The sequence below is a fragment of the Oncorhynchus tshawytscha genome, linkage group LG20 (assembly GCF_018296145.1).
Source record: "Oncorhynchus tshawytscha isolate Ot180627B linkage group LG20, Otsh_v2.0, whole genome shotgun sequence".
Classification (NCBI taxonomy): Eukaryota; Metazoa; Chordata; class Actinopteri; order Salmoniformes; family Salmonidae; genus Oncorhynchus; species Oncorhynchus tshawytscha.
In genome coordinates this window covers 16422447-16448870 of record NC_056448.1, presented here as the reverse complement: position 1 = coordinate 16448870, position 26424 = coordinate 16422447, and the positions used below count along the sequence as shown (strand labels likewise).

Below are 26424 nucleotides of genomic sequence, written 5' to 3'. Positions count from 1 at the left end.
AGCACTTTGGGATATCAGCTGATGTACGAAGGGCTATATAAATACATTTGATTTGATTTGATTTGGGTGCAGCCATGCATGGGCCTGCGAGGGCACAGGCCCACCCACTTTGGAGCCAGGTCCACCCACTAGGGAGCCAGGCCTAGCCAATCAGAATGGGTTTTTCCTCACAAAAGGGCTTTATTACAGACCTAAATACTCCTCAGATGATCCCGCAGGTCAAGAAGGTGATGTGGAGGTCCTGGACTGGCATGGTTACGTGTGGTCTGCCGTTGTGAGGCCTGTTGGATGTACTGCCAAATTCTCTAAAACGACGTTGAAGGCGGCTTAAGGTAACAGCTCTGGTGGCCATTCCTGCAGTCAGCATGCCAATTACATGCTTTCTCAAAAGTTGACACATGTGTGGCATTGTGTTGTGTGACAAAACTGCACATTTTAGTGGCATTTTCTTGTCCCAAGCACAAGGTGCACCTGTGTAATGATCATGCAGTTTAATCAGCTTTTTGATATGCCACACCTGTCAGGTGGATGGATTATCTTGGCAAAGGAGAAATGCTCACTTTCCATGTTGCATTTATATTTTTGTTCAGTATATAATGGGGAAAATCTGCTAAGAGATCTAATATGGCACAGAGGTATTCTAATTGATTAAGTATATTATAAATCATATTGAAACTCAGGTTCTCGGAATGTCTCTGCTTTTTCCACTTGCCTGGCTGTGGTTCTGGGCATTGGTGACTGTGTAGCTTGTGGATTCAATGACCTCCACTATATCCTCTTCAGTTGGCAACCTAATACACATACAACATTCACACGATGATGACCGTAACACCACATAACATGTGAAACCAACACATTAACATACAAACCCATTCACACATACAATACATACATGCAGAGGCATCAATACAGTTCAGTGGAGGGTCAGTATCAAGTGCTTTATGTAAGAGATATAAAAACATCTGAACATATCAACTCCCTCAGCCAACAGGCATGGGGAGTGATGATAGACTCCTCTGTGTAGTTCTCAGCGCTGGGGACAGGCTGTCTCACCACTGGTCCCTCTGTGAGTTCTGTGAGCGCTGCGCCCAGGGACAGGCTGGGGGTTCTCGCTCAGCCACTGGTCCCTCAAGGACTTCCGCTGATGGAGAGAGAGAGAGAGAGAGAGAGAGAGAGAGAGAGAGAGAGGATGAGGAGAGATTTGGAGAGAGAGAGAGAGGGAGGGAGGGAGGGAGAGAGAGAGAGAGAGAGAGAGAGAGAGAGATGGAGAGAGAAAGAGGGTTGGTGACTATGACTAGGGTCTGCTATGTCCTGTGCAGTTAGCATATGCATGAAACAGCCTATGCTCTGAGCCTTCTCTCTCAGCATGCAGCTTCCCCAACTGCCAGCTCATCCTTCCAAAACAAGCCTATTCTCTCAAATTCCCCATAGCAAAAGAAGCTAACAAAAACAAAAGCCTTCTGTCTCTATGAATACTGAAACGGTTATCCAGCATGCAGTAACCAAAACAAACAGCCCCTAGACACAGAGCTCTGGCTGCCATTTTGGATCTCCAGCAGGATGAGTGAGGCCAAGAGCCTGGTGTTATCTGTCTGTGAGGGAGAAACTGCCCCCAAACTGTCCCCAAACCCGGGTGTAGGCTTGATCACAAGGGGTTTGATTGAGAATGACAATAATAAACGTGACCATGTTAATTTAGAGAGTGTTTGTAAATGGACCAACCTACTGTACATTGGCTGCGACTCAGTTAGTTCCCTTTCAACCTTTGAAGCAGAAACCTTCCAGAGCCCAGAGGTACAGTAAAGGAGGGGTCCTCCTTTCATTCTAACTCAGGTATGACAACACCAAGCCGAGGGGTGAACATAGTCCTACCTGCCCCAAGCCTCATCAATTAGACATACGACGATGTGGGGAGTGTGAGAGGAAGCCAAGCCACAACAACAGACAGACAGTGGTGACAATGACACAACATTATATTGGAGTGGTGACACTAAGTTGGCCTTGTTCACAACTATTTGCCAAGACAACCTTTTGGATGGAAAGTGTGTGACCGCTCCATGTGGACCAGTCTCTTACTGTGCTCAGAGTCAGAAAAGAAATGTAAGACAGGACGGGAAGTGAGCTGTGCTTACAGAGATGCTCTAACTTCTGGGCTGACTGGGAACAAGAGACTGTTCTCACACTTCACACTGAGGAAGAAGGAAGCCCTGTGGCTTCAGACAACTCTCTTTCCTCTGCCATGTGTAAGGCTGGTGCCGCCAGCACAGCACACATCCTCAGGCAAACCCAGTAATGTAGAGTAGACTATTTGTGTGGGCGGCTGCCTGAGTGATATGTGTTGATGGAGCGGTTTTAGCCACTCCACCACTGATCTGACGTGAAGGAGTTAATGGGGTCCAACAGGGATCAGTGCTGGTGGTCCCAGTGGAGGAGAGAGTTACTGACAAAGATCAACACAATGCACAGCTCTCTCTCACTCTCACTCTGACTCACTCCCTCCCTCTTTCTCTACAACCACCTCATCCTTTCAGTTCCTCTCTTTCATGTGATTTCTCTCTCCGTTACAGAGGTCATGGTAGCAGAGATCATGGTAAGATGATGAGCAGAAGAGAGGTGAACAGGAAGGAGGAAGAAAAAGACTCTTATACAGAGGAATAGAGAATGCCTCAGGACACCTCATGGTGTTGGGGATGTTGTCTGGTGTTATGGAGCTAATTGAGTTTATCATCACACAGGAGGGCTCCACCCTGGGCATGTGAACCAGCTGCCAGCCATGTGGCTCCCTGCAACAGGACAACAGGGAAGGACAGACAGATAGATCCAGACAGACCTTGCGCTGGGCCTGCGTCAGCCACTCCTCCTCTATCTCCCTCCTTGCTTTCTCGTCGTCCTGCTGCTTACGTCGCTTGTCCTGGTGATGGGAGAAGAAGAGAAAGAGAACAACAAAAAAAGAGAGATTTAGGGTTGAGTGGATTTAGATATATAATTATGTTTCTGAACCTAATGAGGAGCACTTCCTGTAATTAAGCATCTCAGACGTGTGTCACCACAGAGACAGAGTCCCACAGCTCACACTGCTTTCAAGCTCTACTGAGATAGTCATAGTTGTCATTTGAATGATGCTAGTGGAGGAGAAGATAACAGCACAACTACAGTACTGTATACAGTATAAGTGAAAAGCTGTGAAAGTAGATTAGAGTGACAAGCCCCATAGACATATATGCTGTTGACCGGTGGAACAGCTGGTTCTTTAAGGTCAAAGTGCAGAGAAACGGAGATGAAGGGGCAAGGCTAGGAGTACGTGGGCATGCCAGCACTCCATCATCATCAGCTAGTCTGACAGTAACACACATATCACACATACTGCACATTCATGTTCTGTCAGGAGGAGCGGTTCACTCCCATACATTAGCACCAATCCAGGCCTGAGACAGGAAACCACCACTGCTATCCCTTCGGACCTCTCATACTTTCCCCAACATCCCTCCTTTCAAAAGCAACTGCAATTAGATTACACTAAACAGAAGGGCTAATTTAGATCAGACTTTAATTAACGATTTTGGTCTAACCTAATTCAATAACAACTGTGTTGTGGCATAACAAGTGGGAGTTGGCTAGACCCCACTGCATCAAAGAAAGACAGGATAAAGCATGGAGGGAAGGCATGAGCATTGTGTGTGTGTGTGTGTGTGTGTGTGTGTGTGTGTGTGTGTGTGTGTGTGTGTGTGTGTGTGTGTGTGTGTGTGTGTGCTGGTCCCTGTGTGTTTAACCCTGTGTGAGGTGTGTGTGTGTGTGGACAGACCTGGGGAGAGCAGGTATGTGATGTGATGTGTGTATGTGATGTGTGTATTTCTACTGTATCTTAGATGCTCAAACATCTGTCCCAAATAAAATTTGATTTGATTTGTGTTTAACCCATGCTGATGAGGTCAGGCTAGTGGCCATGGCTGAAGCAAACACCATGTGAATGTACATGGCTGAGGGAGAGCAATTGAATTATTCAAACATGGACAGACCTGGGGGTGGAGAGCAGGTATGTGATGTGGAGATGTGACATGGCTGAGGGAGAGCAGGTATGTGATGTGGATGTACATGGCTGAGGGAGAGCAGGTATGTGATGTGGATGTACATGGCTGATGGGATGAGTGATGTGGATGTACAGGTATGTGATGTGGATGTACATGGCTGAGGGAGAGCAGGTATGTGATGTAGATGTACATGGCTGAGGGAGAGCAGGTATGTGATGTGGATGTACATGGCTGAGGGAGAGCAGGTATGTGATGTGGATGTACATGGCTGAGGGAGAGCAGGTATGTGATGTAGATGTACATGGCTGAGGGAGATATCCATCATATACGCATAATGTATAGTACATGTCAATGTGCTCTGTGTGGGTTGTGTGCCTAATGTTAGAATGTCTTTAATTGTGTTGACTTCTGCAGAATGTGAGGTTAAAAAGGATAACTATTTACAGATCACTGCTTTGATGCAGAGTAAAAGCCTCTCAGCCCTGACCGTTGTTGTGCGTCTTTATCAATGCACAAGTTCAAATACATTTGTAAGGTGGAACTAAAACCCTGAGACTCACCTCTATAGCCTGCACTCTCTGCTGGTACTTCTCTGCCTCGTCCATGTTGGGTCTACAACACAAGAACACAGAGGAGAGTTATAGTTACTTTATCCTACTGTAGCAGTCCAGAAAACTGTTCATCATTTAAATGAAACTCAATTATTTAAAGTTGTTCCACACATATTTAGCGAAAGTGCAGAACTAATTTGCAATTCCCCTCGCTGTGGGACAGTGGATGAGAGAGTGTGATGATGTGATGCCTGATCCTAGATCAGTCATATATCAAAGCAGTGCAGAGGCTTATCATGGAGAGACTGCTACACTACTGTATTCTGTCATGTACTGGGTCCTTTTGGGTGTTGTCCTGTCATCCTTCAAACCATCAACTACATGCTCATATTATTATACACTTTCCACAGAGGTGACTGGAAAACTGCCTGTTAGCAAATCTGCACTTGAGATGATTACTACATAATTCTTATCTAATTATTTTCTAAACCCCTAAGTGAGAGAGCAGAGAGGAACTGGGAGAAGGGAGAGCACATAGCAGCCTTTGATGCTGAGTTGCTGAGCTCCCAACAGTAATAAGGCTGATTGAAATGAAAGGAACGATTGATTCCTGGAGCAGCAACCTCACACACACATAAAGTGTATGAGAAGAGGGAGTAACACAGAGGCTGAGGAGAGGACTATGGATCAGTTTGACTTACAGTAAGAGTGGGAGTGGAGAGCTGCTCTCAGAAGATGTATTCGGTTTACACCGCCTTTCCCCCTCTGTTTTCACTCCAGTCATACGTTATCATCAACTGTAAATAAAACGCTGTAAACCAACCTGTCACAGCTTTGATCATCACTGACATGACAATGACACTAGTCCAGAGTGTACTACAGAGTGTGCTCCAGTACAGAGTGTACTACAGAGTGTATTACTCTACAGAGTGTACTACATAGTGTACTAATCTACAGTACACTGTGTACTACAGTAAACTGTGTACTACAGTACAGCGTGTACTACAGAGTGTACTACACGAGAGTGTACTACGTAGTGTATTACACAATAGTGTGTAGTACACTCTGTAGTAATACGCTGTAGTGCAGTACACTCTGTAGTAATACTCTGTAGTGTAGTACACTCTGTAGTAATATTCTGTAGTGTAGTACACTCTGTAGTAATACTATGTAGTAATACTCTGTGCAGTACACTGTGTACAGTATTATACTCTGTAGTGGGTAGTACACTCTGTAGTAATATTCTGTAGTGTAGTACACTCTGTAGTAATACTGGGTGTAGTACACTACAGAGCATTACTACAGAGTGTACTACACTGTAGTACACTGGGTGTACTACACTACAGAGTATTACTACAGAGTGTACTACACTTGAGAGTATTACCACTGGGTGTACTACACTACAGAGCATTACTACAGAGTGTACTGCAGTATCTCCTCCTGTCATCTCTTTAAACATACTTAGAAGTGTTGACAGAAGAAGAGCTGGAAGAGCCCCTTGAGTCAAACTCCAACAACTGTCAGAATGGCTACACACACACACACACACACACACACACACACACACACACACACACACACACACACACACACAGACACACACACCAAAGCTCACTCTGAGAGACGGCTGCTTGATTGAAGTTGCAGATGTGTTAAGCAATAAAATATCCATTAGGATTTATAGCCAATGACAGCCATTTCATGAGAGCAGAAGAGATTATAATTATACACTATTTTAATTATACAGGTTATAATTCAACCTCAGATATTTACCTTATATCTGTAAATGAACAAATATTCTATACACATGATATACATGATTGGTATAACTAGCCTTCCATGGAGAATGGTACTCAAGAGGCACGGGTGACTATATTTTAAGTACTGTTCTGTCCAACTCAGATCCAACTCAGACTATATAGCATAAGTGGTTAGAGATTGAGGATGGTTGTTTGGTGTCTGAGGGCTGCACAGCTACAGTGTGATATAGCCATAATCAGCCACACAGGCCTATTGTTAGTCCCAGGTGGGCATTGTAGTGAGGGTGACGGACGGCTCTAGAGGGGGTGTTGGTAGAGGGGCTGTTGTATTGACGGCAGGGCTGTGATGGAGAGGGAGGGACTGTGACGTCTCACACCCAACACGGGGGTCATTAGTGGGCACTGTCACGGTGATGGAGTGCCACAGGCAGAGGTTCATTAGAAGAAGCACGAGGGCGCTGCCAACCCGGGGGACTCTCTTTGTCCAGATGATGGACGCCTTACACACTGCAAACTGCCAGCCATCACAGAGCCCCCCCCACACACACACACACACACACTCACTAGGACACCCCAGTCCTTCTGTGTCTGTCTGGGTACGACTGGCTGCTGCTACCCTGGAGGGGGGGTTGTTGCTGCTGTTTCTAGACACCATTTGTTGCATGGCATTTTCCTGGGAATCAGCTAATGTGATGTGTGCTGCTTATCATATGAGCCCACACTCCTTAGAGAGATAGAGAGATTTCCTGGGAGGACGTCAAGGGACCGGACCTTCCAGGGAGCTTCGCAGGGTTTCTGCTTAACTTAAATGTAACTTCCGAAGAGAAATGACTAGGGACAAAGGGACAGAAACTTTCCATGCATCAAATGTCCATGTACACTGTACTGTAACTCAGCCCCTTGAGAGACCCTGACCTGAAAGAGAGAGATAGAGGAAAGAGAGACACCTGGGTCCTCTGTGACCTGACCTGAGGGGAAAACACAATGTACTTCCAACAGCTACAAATCGAGCACTTAAGCCAGAGTCCCTGCAACCCTTTTCCACTGAGCGGAGTCTTGGAGCGGGACCAAAATGGAATGTAAGCACAGACACTGAGGCTGGTGTGTGGGTGGCCCTCACCTGTCCCCACTCTGTCACTGAGCTCTCTCTCTCTCTCTCTCTCTCTCTCTCTCTTGTCAGCAGAGAGAGGAGTGCTCACGGAACATGGAGTGCCCACTCAGGCTGAACTGATTTCTCTCCAGCTGTGGGTGAGATCCAGGGACGGAGTGAGTGTGTTGTGTGTCACATTGAGTGTGTCACAGGGGAACACAGATAGTATGTACAGAAAGGTGGGGGATGTAAATGGGTGGGTGATGTGTGTGTGTGTGTGGGAGAGAGATAGATAGATCTGACCTGTGTTTCTCAGCCACAAACAACTGCAAGACGTCTGACAGTCAGCGCCTTATGTTCTCCAAGGGGGTTGGGAATCTCCTCTGTGTTTTCCGCTTAAGGCACGGCTCACTGAATGTGACTGTGAGACTGGAGGGGGGAGGAACACTGGGAGATATTTACACCAGTAGCACAGCAGGAGGCACATTCTGTAGCCTGACACCATACAGCACAGTATGCATTACTGATGCATACAGAAATAGTTTAAAGGCGTTACACATTCAGTATTACTGTAATCACTATGCTGTACGAACAATACTCAAGAAGAGCACTGCCCATATGTTTGTAATGGTGGGTGGAAACATAGGGGAAAATGTAACATGTAAATGTTACTTCTCCATAGGGAACCCAGTTTATCACTGTGTGGAGGATCAGTATAACTTCACCCTGGAATCCTAACTATGTGGACGGGGCTGGAATGGATCTCTCCCTGGAGCTCCCCATGGACTCACTGTGGGGGAGACCAGACCAGCCCCGGGATGGGGGTCAATTGGTCTCCAGGATTTCTGGTATACATTAAGTTGAGTGCCAGGAGTTTTTCCTGACTGTGTGATCTACCCAGGAAAGACTTGGCCTTAGTTGTGACTATAACTAGGGCTCAGATTTTTTTTCTGGCCAGGTCCCATGATCTGGGAAAAACTAATGGCCCTAAATGCATCGTAATCGCAATCGTTAGTGTAAAAACAAGAAATGGCCAATGTGGTCTGGCCACTGGTCTTCATGGCACATCCAGTCCACAGAGTGAGACAAATTCAGACCCTGACACTTAGCCATATTCTACATGGGGGTGAGAGTCAGCCAGTCCAGAGAGAAAGCGATTCTCTGTCCCAGAAACCAGTCATGTACAAAAGTTACACTGCTCCGCTCTCTAATGTATAATTCAGCACTAGGAAGGCATTCTATATGTCCCCCGGAATCGACTCGGTTTTTAAAGTTACTTTCTGTGTTGTTTTCCAAGTCCTCCTCTACTTCCCATTGCTGAAAGCATGGATTCAATTGTTTATACTTTTGGTTTTTAATAAAGTGCAAGTGCTTTAAGTCGTTGTGGGTGTGCATGTCAGCATGCATTTGTTGCTTTGTGTGAATCTGTGTACGTGTGTTTGGTAGATTGAGTGCTGGAAGTAAAGGGAGCCGTAAAAGTGACAGAATATGAGTGGAATCAGAAATATTTGATTTGAATGCCACAGAAGTATAACTCACAGAGCATTCTTCCCCGAAATCAAAAGCAGGTCTGGAGGAGGAAGCTCACAGCTCTGTGACTGATGTGACGGTGGGAACTCTGGAGATGTGAGAACAGTATAAGCTCCCAGTGAGATTCTGGAGGTTATCAGGAAGCCACACATCTCTCCTGGTAAGCCAGTACACAGCTGTAGTTATACTAGCTAAATATTTTATTCACATCCAAAACATCTCTAAATGGGATGTAAGGCAGGGATCAGGGAGATAATTGGCCTTAGCAGAGGTGTTCACCCAGCAACAATATTCATACACCAGTAACTATGGGATGTCCTGAACTCTGTAACCAACACCACCATTTCCAGGAACAGAGGTGCAGCTAACATTCCAGTACAATGAAGTCAACTGGAGAATACAGCACGTTCCATCGGAATCACTGTTGTCCAGACATACTGTAGACTGTGGAACTGTACTAGGCTCAGGACAGGAGAGCCCCAACCCTCCTCAGCCTGGCACATGATGGGCTGCTAGGAGCCAGGACTTACAGGCCAGTACTCAGCTGATAGCACTCAGCTTAGCAGGGGAGACTGACTCACATTAATGGACTCTCTGTCAGGGACTTCCACCTGGGCCACACACACACACACACACACACACACACACACACACACACACACACACACACACACACACACACACACACACACACACACACACACACACACACACACACACACACACACACACACACACACACACACACACACACACAATGAAGCTCCTGCCATGTTGAGGCCCAGATTGCAGGACATGTGTCTGTTGCCTACCAAGCATTTGCATTGTCATTGTGGATTACTTCATCATTGGGTTCAATTACCATCAGAGCTGTGCTTGGTGGCACAGATGGCTCATGTGTGCTCTGTTTGTTTGTCTGAGCCTCTCTGTCAATGTCTCTAATTAGAATAAGGAGAAACAGTATGCTGCTTCCCAACAGGAAGTAAGATGCAGCAATACACTCCATTTAACTTCACAAGAACTCACACAGGAGCTCCGCCTATCACGTGCATGTGTTCAAACACGTTCAAACGCGCATGCGCACGAACACACACCCACACTTACTAACACACACACTTCACCAACTTTCCCTGGCAAACACACTTGGATGGAAATGCTCTCTCACTTCTTAGCCTCTTAGAGCTACCCCCCTACTTTTTTCAATTTCCGCCTGAAGACATACCCAAATCTGACTGCCTGTAGCTCAGGCTCAGAACCAAGGATATGCATATTCTTGATTTCATTTGAAAGAAAACACTCTGACGTTTGAGTAAATGTGAATTGAATGTAGGAGAATATAACACAATAGATCTGGTTTAGATAATACAATGAAAAAAATGTAAATAAAAAAACATTTTTATTGTTGTATCATCATCTTTAAAATGAACAAGACAAAACAAACATTCAGATAGTTTTACAATGCAAATGAGGTGAAAGAAAAGGCAAAAAAGGCCATGGTGGCAAAGTAAAAATAAAAAACACTAATGGTAGTTTTGCAATGGAAGAATGTGCAAAGTAGAAATAAAAATAATGGGGTGCAAAGGAGCAAAATGAATAAATAACATAAATACAGTAGGGAAAGAGGTAGTTGTTTGGGCTAAATTATAGGTGTGGGGGTGGGGTGGGGCGGCAGACACACGCATCTCACATTTCATTACATTACATTTTTATATATTGCTACTAAAATGTTTAAAAATCACAAATAATATTTTATATTATTAATTTCAAACAACAGCATTAGCATGAGAAGAACTTACCAGTCCAAAACGATGTCCTCTCCGTTCAAAAAATATTCCTCCATTTGGGAATCGCTAAATTAATCGTCCTCCAACAATCTCTGTCTCACTTTCCCGATCAATTTCTTCTAAAATTGTGTTTACATCTGTATATCTAGACTTAGATTTAGCTTTCCCTGACTTAGTCGCTATACTGATTGATATATAAACAGCTGAATATGCGCTTTACCAAAACAACGCTGTGCGTAACATGCGTTGCTCCTTCCGGTATGAAACTTCAATGGCGAATGACCCTCTTTACGCCGGAGTTTACTACATGGGTTGGTCTTCCAACACATAAACATTACATATTGCCGTTTACCTTAGCTCATTGGCTATCTACCCAGCTAGAGTTCAAGACGATCAGTGGTCATTGGGTTCAAATACAGTCAATCAACGAAACAGCGGTCATATCATTGGTGCACAATGATGTCATTACTTGTTGTCTTCAAATCGGTTTCTTTCAGGCAATACGTCCCGCGAAATGACCCATCAGGTTTGGTTGTGTTACAAACAAACCAGTTGATTGCAATGAAACCAAGCATGATGGGAAAAGTCACTATTTACATCGAATGTGTCGTCAAAAATGGAATGAGACGGAATTCACGACACAAGCGGTTCACAAAATGTTTCGTGTTAGGCTATAAAAATGGATTTTATCAAACAAAAGACCATTCATTGTGTAACAATAAGCATTGGGATTGCAAACAGAGGAACATCGTCAAAGGTAAACAATTAATTTTATTGCAGTTTGTGATTTTGTTACGCCTGTGCTGGTTGAAATAGTTGTTTTTTATGGGGCTCTATCCTCAGATAATCGCATCGTATTTTTCACAGTATAAACCTTTTTTAAATCGGACAACACAGTTGGATTAGCAAGATTCTAGGCTTTCGAAACATGTGAGACACTTGTATTTTCATGAATGTTTAATATGACTATTTATGTAGCGATCACCGTATGTTGTCGAATTTCATCCCGCTAACGGGTACGGTGCGCAGAGGTTAACAGTTTTCCTAGAAAGAGTACTGAACTGTGTGCCGTTTATACTGAACAAAAATATAAACGCAACTTGTAAAGTGTTGGTCCCATGTTTCATGAGCTGAAATAAAAGATTTTCCATACGCACAAAAAGCTTATTTCTCTCAAATTGTGTGCACAAATTTGTTTATATCCCTTGCCATGATAATCTATCCACCTGACAGGTGTGGCATATCAAAAAGCTGATTAAACAGCATGGTCATTACACAGGTGAACCTTCCACAGATGTCTCAAGGTTATAGGGAGAGTGTAATTGGCATACTCACTGCAGAAATGTCCACCAGAGCTGTTGCCAGATAATTGAATGTTTGTTTCTCTACCATAAGCCGACTCCAAAGTTATTTCAGAGAATTTGGCAGTATATATAACCGCAGACCATGTGTATGGCTTCGTGTGGGCGAGTGATTTGCTGATGTCGACTTTGCGAACAGAGTGCCCCAGTGGCGGTGGGGTTATGGTATGGGCAGGTATAAGCTACTGACAACGAACACAATTGCATTTTATCGATGGCAATTTGAATGCACAGAGATACCGTGACAAGATGCTGAGGCCCATTGTCATGCCATTCATCCTCCACCATCAACTCATGTTTCATCATGATAATGCACAGCCCCATGTTGCAAGGATCTGTACACAATTCCTGGAAGCTGAACATTTCCCAGTTCTTTCATGGCCTGCATACCAGACATGTCACCCATTGAGCATGTGTGGGATGCTCTGGATCGACGTGTACGACAGCGTGTTCCAGTTCCCGTCAATATTTTGTAACTTCACACAGCCATTTTAGAGTTGTGGGACAACATTCCACAAGCCACAATCAACAGCCTGATCAACTCTATCAACTCTGTGTCACCTTGCATGAGGCAAATGGTGATCACACCCGATACTGACTTTTTCTGATCCACAACCCAATTTTTTAAAAGGTATTTGTGACCAACAGATGCATATCTGTATTCCCTGTCAGGTGAAATCCATAGATGAGGGCCTAATGATTTTATATCAATTGACTGATTTCCTTATATGAACTGTAAGTCGATAAAATCTTTGAAATTGTTGCATGTTGTTTTTATGTTTTTGTTCAGTATAAATGCCTGTCCTATTGTCAATGGATAAAATAGGGTGGGACCAGGAGACGTGAAAGTGTGGTTGTGTTGAGCATAAACTGTTCAAGTATTCAGTTAATAAGTGATCCAAACCCAGGAGTTCCCAAAACCTTTTGGCCCATGACCCCATTTTGATATAAAAATGTTTTGTGACCCCACCATGTAAAAAAAGTAATGCAATCAACAGCCATTGTATACTTTTTTATTATTGGAGCCATGACAGTTTATTACAAATCAGTCTGCCGGTACTTGGGACAGTATTTCAATCTGAAGGGAGTATGGTTTGAAGTAAATTAAATGCATCAGAAAGGTATTGGGAAGTTCAGAAGATCAGAGCCTGGTCTTGTCTACTCTGTTTTAATGAGTCCTGCGTGGCTTTAGGGCATGGTAGAAGGAAACAGAAGACACATACATGTTTCTTAGAGTGTTACCTTTCAGTGATGGGGTCATAATATTTTGTAGCTTAAACCGTTGAAACGATGGAGCCACATTTGTAGGAAGAAAACTGAAACCGCTCTGTTAATTACAACTGTATCTAGTGGCTACTGGAGGGTCCTGGCATAACCCCAGTTCCATGAACCAAGTTTCTCTCCCGAACTCATTTTCAAACCAGGCGAACCCTAGTTAGGGAAACGCTGTCCCAACTGCAGTGTATGTACAGTATGTCAGGCTGCATCCTCTTCCCTGCGGTACCTACCGTGCCAAATCAAAGCAATACCACGAGGAGGTGACTGAGCCTAGCTATAGTTAATGGGAACAGACCAGTGTACAAAATGATCAGATGCAGCCAACGCTTCCACCCCACCTCAATCCTCCACTGACATTACTGTCCATACACATGGATACACATGGACACTTGGCTGCATAAACAAGCAGGCAGAAACAATGTGCTCTAGATTGCATGAAGTGTTACTGTAGTCTGCAACAGCACATTGTGTGAATGGAATATTCTGCACAATGAGGGCCGAGAATACACAGTGTTGACCCAGGAAAATCTCATCTCATAAATAGTTAAAAAGCTGGGCTTTTAAAAGAATTGGTCAACTTGTTCGGCGGTCTGCAAAATATGCATTCAGGGAGGTGGAAACGTGCTTTTCTGGGCTGCCTAGCACTCAATAGCTCTGGTCTGTAGAATGTGGCCTATAAGCATGCCTGGTTAACTTTGAGAACCTGCTCTGCTCACATAGACTTCTCTCTACCTCTACCCAACACACAGAACACCTCATCCTTTACACTGTTGACCATTATCATCACGTTATACAGTTCCATTAACAGCAGAGTTGTCATCACTATGGAGAGAAAAGCCATAGCACAATGAGTTAAAGCTGGTGAACCTTACGTTACTTTCAGTGATTCAGCCGTTCTCGTCCATGATCAGAATGAAACTACCCACAATGACCAATCAACATTACGGCATTACAGCAATTACTGTCTGGCCGGCAACATCAAATTTGAAAGGCCTAATCCTCATTCAGTAATAAAGACTCTAGCAATGTAAGTAATGAGCAATATAACTACTGACCTTTCATTTACTGCTGCTTAAAATGACAGCTAGGTCACACTTTTGAGCTGAGGCTGGGGTCCTATGTGGCTCAGTTGGTAGAGCAGGCCGTTTGCAATGCCAGTGTTGTGGGTTTAATTCCCATGGTGCACCTGTAAGAAAATGTAGGCACTCTCTACAGTAAGTCACTCTGTATATATAAGAGCATCTGCTAAATTACTAAAATATCAAGAAAAGAATGTAAGGCAAAAGTGTTTGTTGAGGACGTTCAAGGTGTAGCTATCAGTACCTGTGCCCTGCAGGAGGCCAGGTTTAGGTTTGTGAGCAAACCAAAATTGGTTCTGTAAAGGTTTCCAGCACATTTGTTAGGTTGTGGCAAAATTTCTCTTAACATAAAAACTGTCTAGTTGTGATGATTATAGAATGTTTGTATAAAACACTTACCTGATGTTCCTAGTACACATTTAATCTGTTCCCAGAATGTTTCATGATGTTGTGGGAAGATTGTGTGGACACTATAAGAGATTATAAGAGTTCCCAAAACACAAAAACTGTCCACTTGTGATGATTATTTAAATGTTTCTATTAGGTTGCAAAAAACAACAACATTTGCCTGATGTTGCAATAACATTCCCAGGACAATTATTTTGTTTCTTTAAAAGTTCCTAAAACATTTCTTTAGGTTGTAGGGATATGACAAGAAATAGGTTCCTAAAAGACAAAAACTGTCCATTTGTGCTGACATTCAGATAATGTTTGTATCTGGGTGCACAAAACATTCCTTTAATGTTGCAAGAATGTTGACAGAGCAGCCTTTCTAAGTTCTTTAAAGGTTCCCAGAAAATTTTATTAGGTTTTGGGAACAGTGTGGCTGCATTACAAGAGATGCATGGTTGTGATGAAATTCATACAATTTTTAAGTTAAGGTTGCACAGGACATTCCCTTAATGTTATAAGAATTAAATAAGACAGTTTCTATGATGTTGGTAGACTATTCCATTGACGTTAACGAACGTCATAAAAACAGACTCATTGCTGCAGACTCATTGGTCGGGCCATGATTCCCCCGAAAAATGACCCGCCAAACCGCACTTCTTAACACCCGCTCGCTTAACCCGGAAGCCAGCCGCACCTATGTGTCGGAGAAAACACCATTCAACTGACAACCGAAGTCAGCCTACAGGCGCACCGGCCCACCACAAGAAGTCGCAAGAGCGCAATGAACCATTTAAAGCCCCCCCGGACAAACCATCCCCTAACCCGACGATGCTGGGCCAATTGTGCACCGCCCTATGGGACTACCGATCATGGCCGGTTGTGATACAGCCCGGGATCGAACCTGGGTTTGTTTACTTTTTATTTTTTTTATTTTGTTTATTTCACCTTTATTTAACCAGGTAGGCTAGTAGAGAACAAGTTACCATTTGCAACTGCGACCTGGCCAAGAAAAGGCATAGCAATTTGACACATACAACAACACAGAGTTACACATGGAATAAACAAAACATAGTCAATAATACAGTAGAACAAAAGAAAACAAAAAGTCTATATGCAGTGAGTGCAAATGAGGTAAGTTAAGGGAGTTAAGGCAATAAATAGGCCATGGTGGCGAAGTAATTACAATATAGCAATTAAACACTGGAATGGTAGATGTGCAGAAGATGAATGTGCAAGTAGAGATACTGGGGTGTAAAGGAGCAAGATAAATAAATAAATACTGTATGGGGATGAGGTAGGTAGATAAATTGGCTGTTTACAGATGGGCTATGTACAGGTGCAGTGATCTGTGAGCTGCTCTGACAGCTGGTGCTTAAAGCTAGTGAGGGAGATATGAGTCTCCAGCTTCAGAGATTTTTGCAGTTCGTTCCAGTCATCGGCAGCAGAGAACTGGAAGGAAAGACGACCAAAGGAGGAATTGGCTTTGGGGGTGACCAGTGAGATATACCTGCTGGAGTATGTGCTACGAGTGGGTGCTGCTATAGTGACCAGTGAGTTGAGATAAGGCGGGGCTTTACCTAGCAGAGACTTGTAGATAACCTGTAGCCAGTGGGTTTGGCGACGAGTATGAAGCGAGGGCCAACCAACGAGAGCATACAGGTCGCAATGGTGGGTAGTGTATGGGGCTTTGGTGACAAAACGGATGGTACTGTGATAGACTGCATCCAGTTTGTTGAGTAGAGTGTTGGAGGCTATTTTAAAGATGACATCACCGAAGTCGAGGATCGGTAGGATGGTCAGTTTTACAAGGGTATATTTGGCAGCATGAGTGAAGGATGCTTTGTTGCGATATAGGAAGCCAATTCTAGATTTAATTTTGGATTGGAGATGCTTGATGTGAGTCTGGAAGGAGAGTCTACAGTCTAACCAGACACCTAGGAATTTTAGTTGTCCATGTATTCTAAGTCAGAGCCGTCCAGAGTAGTGATGCTGGACGGGCGAGCAGGTGCGGGCAGTGATCGGTTGAATAGCATGCATTTAGTTTTACTTGCATTTAAGAGCAGTTGGAGGCCACGGAAGGAGAGTTGTATGGCATTGAAGCTTGTCTGGAGGTTAGCTAACACAGTGTCCAAAGAGGGGCCAGAAGTATACAGAATGGTGTGGTCTGCGTAAAGGTGTACCAGAGAATCACCAGCAGCAAGAGCAACATCCTTGGCCAGGTTGATGAATACGGCTGCACAGTAATGTCTCTTATTGATGGCGGTTAAGATGTCGTTAAGGACCTTGAGCGTGGCTGAGGTGCACCCATGACCAGCTCTGAAACTAGATTGCATAGCAGAGAAGGTACGATGGGATTCTAAATGGTCGGTAATCTGTTTGTTAACTTGGCTTTCGAAGACCTTAGAAAGACAGGGTAGGATAGATATAGGTCTGTAGCAGTTTGGGTCTATAGTGTCACCCCCTTTGAAGAGGGGAATGACCGCGGCAGATTTCCAATCTTTGGGAATCTCAGACGATACGAAAGAGAGGTTGAACAGGCTAGTAATAGGGGTTGCAACAATTTCGGTAGATCATTTTAGAAAGAGAGGGTCCAGATTGTCTAGCCCGGCTTATTTGTAGGGGTCCAGATTTTGCAGATCTTACAGACCATCAGCTATCTGGATTTGGGTAAAGGAGAAATTGTGGGGGCTTTGGCGGGTTGCTGTGGAGGGTTCCGGGCAGTTTACCGGGGTAGGGGTAGCCAAGTGGAAAGCATGGCCAGCCGTAGAGAAATGCTTATTGAAATTCTCAATTATAGTGGATTTATCGGTGGTGAACGTGTTTCCTAGCCTCAGTGCAGTGGGCAGCTGGGAGGAGGTGGTCTTATTCTCCATGGACTTTACAGTGTCAAATAACTTTTTTGAGTTAGTACTACAGGATGCAAATTTATGTTTGAAACTTTCCTAACTGCCTGTGTATATTTGTTCCTAACTTCCCTGAAAAGTTGCATATCACGGGGGCTATTCAATGCTAAAGCAGAACGCCACAGGATGTTTTTGTACTGGTCAAGGGCAAACAGGTCTGGAGTGAACCAACGACTATATCTATTCCTAGTTAAAAAAAAATTTGAATGGGGCAAGCTTGTTTAAGGTGGTGAGGAAGGCACTTTTAAAGAATAGCCAGGCATCATCTACTGACGGGATGAGGTCAATGTCATTCCAGGATACACCGGTCAATAAGAAAGGAATGCTCACAGAAGTGTTTTAGGGAGTGTTTGACAGTGATGAGGGGTGGTCGTTTGGTCGCAGACCCATTACGGATGCAAGCAATATGGCAGTGATCGCTGAGATCTTGATTGAAAACAGCAGAGGTGTATTTGAAGGGTGAGTTAGTTAGGATGACATCTATGAGGGTGCCCGTGTTTACGGATTTGGAGTTGTACCTGGTAGGTACATTGATAATTTGTGTGAGATTGAGGGCATCAAGCTTGGATTGTAGGATGGCCGGGGTGTTAAGCATGTCCCAGTTTAGGTCACCTAGTAGCACCAGCTCAGAAGATAGATGGGGGGCAATCAATTCACATATGGTATCGAGGGCACAGCTGGGGGCAGAGGGAGGTCTATAGCAAGCGGCAACAGTGAGAGACTTGTTTCTGGAAAGGTGAATTTTTAGAATTGTTTGGGTACAGACTTGGATAGTAATACAGAACTCTGCAGGCTATCTTTGCAGTAGATTGCAACACCGCCCCCTTTGGCAGTTCTATCTTGGTGGAAAATGTTATTGTTAGCGATGGAGATTTCAAGGTTTTTGGTGGTTTTCCTAAGCCAGGATTCAGACACGACTAAGACTGAGGTTGGCAGAGTGTGCTAAAACAGTGAGTAAAACAAATTTAGGGAGTAGGCTTCTAATGTTAACATGCATGAAACCAAGGCTTTTACGGTTACAGAAGTCAACAAATGAGAGCACCTGGGGAGTGGAGCTAGGCACTGCAGGACCTGGATTAACCTCCACATCACCAGAGGAACAGAGGAGAAGTAGGATAAGGGTACAGCTAAAGACTATATGAACTGGCCGTCTAGCACGTTCGGAACAGAGAGTAAAAGGAGCAGGTTTCTGGGCACGATAGCATAGATTCAAGGCATAGTGTACAGACAAAGGTAAGGTAGGATGTGAGTAAATTGGAGGTAAACCTAGGCATTGAGTAATGATGAGAGAGATATAGTCTCTAGAGACGTTTAAACCAGGTGATGTCATCGCATATGTAGGAGGTGGAACAACATGGTTGGTTAAGGCATATTGAGTAGGGCTAGAGGCTCTACAGTGAAATAAGACAGTAATCACTAACCAGGACAGTGATGGACGAGGCATATTGATATTAGAGAGAGGCATGCGTAGCCATGTGAACATATGGGTCCAGTGAGTGGTTGGGCTGACTGGGAACACGGCGATTCAGACAGTTAGCAGGCCGATGCTAACACGCTAACAGCTAATAGGCCGGGGCTAAACAAGCTAGCAGTTAGCAGACCGGGTTAGCAAGCAAGCAGTTAGCTGGAGTTAGCAGTTAGCAGACCGTGGCAGGCAAGCTAGCAGTTAGTAGACCGGGGCTAGCAAGTTAGCCTTTGGGGGACGTCGCGATGGGGGTAAGTCTGTTTTTGCCTCTTCGTGCGGTGACGTCGATAGACCAGTCATGGAGTTAGTAGGGTTCCAAGTAGCTCTAGGTAGCTAGCAGGCCTAGCAGGCTGTAGTGGCGCCTCTAGCACTGCAGTGCCTTAGACTGCTGCACCCCTTGGGAGGCCCATTCCAAAGATATTTCATCTAAAACATTTTTTGATAAATAATTATCATCCTAAATATGAACCTTTTTGCAGACAAGCTGATATTCAGTCCCATAGACACTCAGATCACCTATGTACGCGAACACTAGTTAATAGTTCACTGTTCTGACTGGTTGTTTCGTTCAGCTGACAGCAGCGCTGAACTCTGACACTTTCAAGACGAAGGTCATTGAAAAGCCTGCTCACGTCTCGTCTTTACACATTCCAGGCAATGAGATCACATTTACTGTACACACAGAGACAGTAAGAAGGCTGCAGAGAGCAGAGTGTACACAATGCAATCTCCTGTAATCTCCTAGTCTAATAGTCACATGATGTCTTGCTGTCATTCCCTCTGTAGGATTTCCACCTCCTTCATAGAAACAGGCTGCTCGTTGAACATTCCAAAATCATGGGCATTAATATGGAGTTGGTACCCACTTTGCTGCTATAACAGCCTCCACTATTCTGGGAAGGCTTTCCACTAGATGTTGGAACATTGCTGCGGAGACTTGCTTCCATTCAGCCACAAGAGCATTAGTGAGGTCGGGCACTGATGTTGGGCGATTAGGCTTGGCTTGCAGTCTGCATTCCAATTAACCTCAAAGGTGTTCGATGGAGTTGAGGTCAGGGTTCTGTGCAGGCCAGGTAAGTTCTTCCACACCGATCTCGACAAACCATTTCTGTATGGACCTGCTTTTGTGCATGGGGGCATTGTCATGCTGAAACAGGAAAGGGCCTTACCCAAATTGTTGCCACAAAGTTGGAAGCACAAAATCGTCTTGAAAGTCATTGTATGCTGTAGCATACAGGCCGAACCATGAAAAACAGCCCCAGACCATTATTCATCCTCCACCAAACTTTACAGTTGACACTAAGCATTCGGGCAGGTAGCGTTCTCCTGGCAGTTTGGAACTCGTTAGTGAGTGTTGCAACACAGGATATATTATTTTTCCATGCTACACGCTTCAGCAGTCCCATTCTGTGAGCTTGTGTGGCCTACCACTTCGCGGCTGAGCCGTTGCTGCTCCTAGATGTTTCCACTTCACAATAACAGCACTTGTAGTTGACCGGGGCAACTCTAGCAGGGCAGAAAATTGACGAATTGTTGGAAAAGTGGCATCCTATGACGGTGCCACAATGAAAGTCACTGAGCTCTCCAGTTCTGCCAATGTTTGTCTATGGAGATTGCATAGCTATGTGCTCAATATTATACACCTGTCAGTAACGGGCGTGGCTGAAATAGCCGAATGCACTAATTTGAAGGGGTGTCCACATACTTTTGTGCACATAGTGTATGAACTGAACATAGACCAGCCTAAACACTACATGTAAACAAATGCATGCAATCATTTACACATGTGAACCTGACCCGAACCCAGACATCCTGTACATGATAGCAGAAATGCGCTCAACCATGCACACAACTACATAAGGACATGGCCTGCTGTCATGCACATAGTCTAGAACTCAAATGCAGAACTATACACATATGAGGATCCACATATACACATACATTATGCACCACTAGTATATCCTCATTCTGTCCTCCCCAACAGTCTGTAAATCGTATCTCATGCTATCTATGCACATCATATTCCACTTAATCCTTGTTTATTCTATGTAGGCTAAGGCTCACGCACATCTGATAAATCATGGCGTCCAGTTCATCACACCAGGTGCTCCTCCACAGCACCCTGATCCAGTTGGAGAAACAAACAGAAGACATAAGCTGTTGTTGTCCCCTAGCTACATTGTTTTTAGCCATCGACCCTGCAGCCTCTCTCTCCTCTGTATTAACGTTAGGGAGGGACGGTTACATCATCTGGGTGGAATATGCGGAATATATGTATGGTGATGTCTTTTCAAGTCAGATTACAGATGAGGTCATGTTGTTAACTTCAGCGTTATGGTATGCATGGCTTTGTCATGTGATGTCAACCGTGGTTCCTTCAGCTTGGATTATGAAAGACAGGTTGTCCATTCAAATGTGTAAACGCTTTGGAAAATAGTGCATTCAGCCTGTCACAAGTACTTTACACTCAATTTACTCTTTGGAAAAGGGTATTCAATGCACAATTCATATATTTTTCTTCATCACCTCACTTGACAAGTACTTTCACTGATTCAAATTCAGCATAAAAACGGCAATGGAGCAAAAGCATTTCAAACCATTTTTAGACGTTTCCAGAGCATTCCAATGCAGCTTCCTGAAATAGCTCAATGTCTCTTGGTAGAGGTTACAATTTAAGCACTTTAACAAATAAAATGGGCCTTGTCAATGTACAGTGCAAGTCTAATGAGTTCATGGCTCCATAACGGGAAAGAGCCTTCATCAAGCACTTCATCAAGCCTCACTTGCCAGGCTTATATTTTAACACCGCATTGTTGGAATAGGACCCGTAAGTTATTTATGAGGCAGCACTAGAGGGAAAGGGGCCCAACTATAGTCTTATTGAAGGGTAATTAGATCCATGTTATCTCCCTCTCTACATTCAAAAATTCAATCATGGACACTGTTACTGACACTTGTGGATACTTTGCGTGATGTATTATTGTCTCTACCTTTTTGCCCTTTGTGCTCTTGTCTGTGCCTAACAATGTTTGTACCGTGTTTGTGCTGCTACCATGTTGTGCTGCTGCCATGTTGTTACCTTGTTGTTGTTGTGTTGCTACCATGCTGTGCTACTATGCCTTTGTTGTCTTAGGCCTCTCTTTATGTAGTGTTGTCTCTCTTGTCATGATGTGTGTGTTGTCCTAAAAAAAGTATATCCCAGCCTCCGTCCCCGCAGGAGGCCTTTTGCCTCTTGTTAGGCTGCCATTGTAAATAACAATTTGTTCTTATTTGACTTGCCTAGTTAGATAAAGGTTAAATAAAAACTAAAAATAGATTAGATTGAGGCAGAATGAACAGCCATTGTCTGATGAGCCTCCAAATGTCAATCCAAATCCTACACATCTGACCTCATATCCCTTGGGCGTACTACTGAATGAATTTGTGTACAGTATAAAGACGTATTAAAAATCTGAAGTATTGCTTCATGGAAGTTCCTTTCAACAGATAACCACCCAACATAGGACAGCCCACGTCATGTCAGAGTTGGATGGTAAATGTTCCAATAAATGTTGATTTATGGTCCCCTACCAGTCATTTCCCCTGCAGTGGCATCCATCCCCTTTAAAAGTGGGTCACATGTGAAAGTAATGGGGGCTGTGGAACAGGACAGAGCAACCTCATAAATAATAGAGAAGGGAAAGCAAGGCGGTGTTAGCCGCAGCGGCCATAATCCTTTGTCTGTAATCACATTTGTAGGCCCAGCTTTGTCAGGCAAATCTGTTGAGGTTTTGTGTCTAATGGTGTCTTTTCATCAAGGTGTAAGTCTGATTCACGACTCTGGAGTGACAGCTCATTGTCTCCTCCCGGAACCCAGAATCCTCAGGGTTTTCTCAAGCTGTCAGCTTGTGTATCCACGGGCTACATTAAGCTGATGACAGGATGGAGATTTTGTGGGGAGAAGGGCAGGCATGGCTGAATGCAAACAGCTCAAAGCTCTCCATCAATCTAATTGTGTGAGAGACTGTGCTGCTGATATCACCAAGGAGATATCACGGAGAGCAGTGCTCAAATGTGTTAATTGAGTTGACACTCGACTTCCAAATCCACGGGCAGGATTTTAGTTTGGCCTCATCTAAGGAACAGTACTGTACATTTCCACATCCATTCGATCAACAGTAACAATCATTAAAACTACAGTACAAAAGTATTTTGCACAGTAAGCTAATTCCTCCATATCTCAGAACATCTGATCAAGACCAGAACTGCCTGAGGTTACGGAGCAGCAGATATTCAGTATCAAACTGCATGGTTAATGTTCCTCTCTCTGGAATCCATTTTCCTTCCTGTGACTGAAGCTCTGACATTTAACTGTAATGGCTCGGAAGAACCTGAACCACTCAGCCATATTTTCAGGAAACAGCGCTGCTTCTCTTTGAGATGATTGACAATAAGTTAGCCATGTACCAAGAGCTTCTGAAGTAAGTCTCTTACCTGACGTGATGGGAAACATCAAATATTCAAGAGATCAAAATTCACCTGCCTTTCCAAGCGCAGCGCACCCCACCACTGAAAATTGTTGGCTCTGGACAGGTGCAAAGCCCTAGTTCCAACCTAATCTCGGTTAACCCAGAACTAAAATCTCACATAATTTGGTTATTTTTATCTAGTCTGTCCACGAAAGATTAGTTCCAACCAAACAACCAATACTCTGAATATTTAAGGGGGCACAACCTTTTGGTACTATCATATTGTTTCTCGCAATCTCTTCAATCTTCAATCTCTCGCAATCTCTTTATTGACTGTTTTGCTTGTTGGCTGTTTTGACCTTAGTGCTTGAGATTTTACACATCGACAAGAAGTCAGGCTGCGAACCGGCTGTAAAGGCTTGACTCCACAGGAGCGTAATGTAGTTCAAGATTCTGACCAGATGGAGCCACGAGAACCATCCCTTCATCTCCCTCCTCCCCCTCCCCCGGTGTTCCTCCCTCTGTGTTCTACCTAATGAAGCACTTTGCTGGAGCATGTGGGTGTCTTTAAGTGAGTCTCACCCGCCTCAGGCCCAATCTGGATGCTCATAACACTGGCAGACACTCTATTCGCTGCATATTTCCCTCCCTTACAGAGTGCAGAGCGATGGCTTCAGACTCCGTCCACCCTAGCACCAACACTACCACTCTGATGATGTGAAATCAATATGAACATTAGAGCCCTAATCACTGCTAATGTTCTTTATGATCGTTACCCATGTACTCATTCATTACAAGACATTGCTTTGATATTCATATTCACATGAATATCCTTATTCACATGACTATCATTATGGTAATGGGTGATACTTTGCCTGACAACAAGCTCTATATTTGGTAGGTGGAGCCTGTGTCAATTCTAGACTAGTTATCTCCTATGAAGATCCTCAGCCTGATGCTGATATGTGTTTAAGCTCTGTTGCAGAAGACGTCACAAGAGGAATGAGGGACTGTCTCTGTACTGCAGCATAGAGGCCAGAGCTGGAGTGGTGGTGTTGGGAGGGTGCGGTGTGGCTGGAATATAGTAGCACTTCATTCCAATTAGACTCAATTTCATTATTGTGTCCTGGCTGAGAATCTCTAAGCAATTTGTCTCCTTAAGCATTGAAGCCATTTTAGGGGATGTTGCCATGGAGTAGGTTAGTTAATGAAGCGCTCACTGTTAGAGATGTGTCAGTCGTCTGTGACTGACAGGTTGTTTATCAGTATTGAGTGGTCCACAAAAGCAGCTATTTTAAATGCACCAAGTCACAGTCATCTCTCCTATACCAAAATCAGGGATTTGTGTCTTAAACTTTGTCAATAGACTTGAGGTGACAATGTTCTTCAGTTCAGGAATGCCCAAAGAGGACCATTTATTATTTAACAGCAGGCAGTCTATTGTGAAATGATGCCAGGTACTTGGTTTTTACACTTTGAACAGGAATACAATGAAAGCTGACAGATTCATTTCACATGATATTCATAAACATGTGTAATTATATTGAACCAGCCCAGTTATAACATTATAATAAGCAATGTTGCAAAACAAAACATGTGGGATCCACATGGTACAACTTCATTGGATATGATAATACGAAGTTGACCCGCAGAGTGGACTTTTAAAAGAGATGATGAACTACAATAGTTTACATACAACTGAAATGACGTGTAAAGCATTTGAACAAATAGGTAAATAGCCTTACCTTGCGTAACTTTCACTCGCAGTTGGAATGTAGAACAAGCGCACAGAAAGATATGGTTCAAAAAGTTATGAACTCTTCAATCAGATTTGACTGTATTTTCCACTTCTACGATGTGTAACGTTTGGTATGAAAACTGCTGGGAAGTTAGTAAGAAAACACGAATTCGTTTGTGGGAGTGACCACAAAGTTCAGTGAGACGTAATAGGAGGCTAGAGTAGACCAGTCCATAATGAACACTTCGGCGCGCCTCTCGTTCGGGGAAGGTACCAGGGAAGAAGAATAGCATGCTCCAGAAGAATGATCGAGACCGGTAACTACCGCAATAGTCTTGGCGTTTTACTTTCTAAAAACAGTTTTAGAATATGTCTTGCTGCCAGGATAGGTAGCGAAAAAAGAAAGAAAGTGAAACGTTAACTTGAGGTCGGCTGCTCCTTGGTTATCTCGGTTTTCTTAGGGGTCGGTTAAGTTAAGATAACTAGGTGAAGCCTATGGCCAGATACCAGATACAGTATGGGCCATATACCACACAGTAGACATGTTAGGGACCCGACCATGGTATGCACTCGATTGTAAACGTAATTGTCACATGTCTGGAAAAGGCCTCAATATGTATAAGCATACCTATACTTTATTTTATATTTACACCATTGAAAACCCATTGATTATTACTTGATAATTCAGGAGGGAAACCATTTAATCCACTAATAGTGTCTGCTTGGCTGACTGCATGGTCTATCACCAAGGCAGAGTGGAGTCATTATGGGAGTGCTCCTTTGATAGTGTACACATGAGACAGTGATTAATAATCAGCTCTGTAGGAGGTGCACTTCTTGTCATTATAATGAGCTTGTGTCCCCAGCCAAATTTGACAAATGGGATATTTTCTGCATGCAGGTTTTCTACCTGTCATGTGGGATGCCAGCCTGCTCCAACCTGAGTAACCATGCAGCGTCATCCATTAAAATGAGCCCTGTGCTACCTACATTGCTACCTACATTTCCATCTCATT

At 43.9% G+C, this 26424-nt stretch overlaps 1 protein-coding gene and 1 non-coding gene across 6 annotated transcripts in view; one reads left to right on the top strand and one right to left on the bottom strand.

Moving 5' to 3' along the window:
• LOC112219368 (guanine nucleotide exchange factor VAV2) overlaps positions 1 to 26424 on the top strand; it is a 1336992-nt gene that overhangs the window by 1166162 nt on the left and 144406 nt on the right. The window lies entirely within an intron of this gene.
• LOC112226285 lies at positions 1073 to 25610 on the bottom strand. Its single transcript, XR_006079453.1, has 4 exons — positions 25416 to 25610; positions 4589 to 4640; positions 2831 to 2911; positions 1073 to 1141 (listed from the first exon to the last, which is right to left on the bottom strand). It is a non-coding gene; the product is annotated as an uncharacterized LOC112226285 (transcript).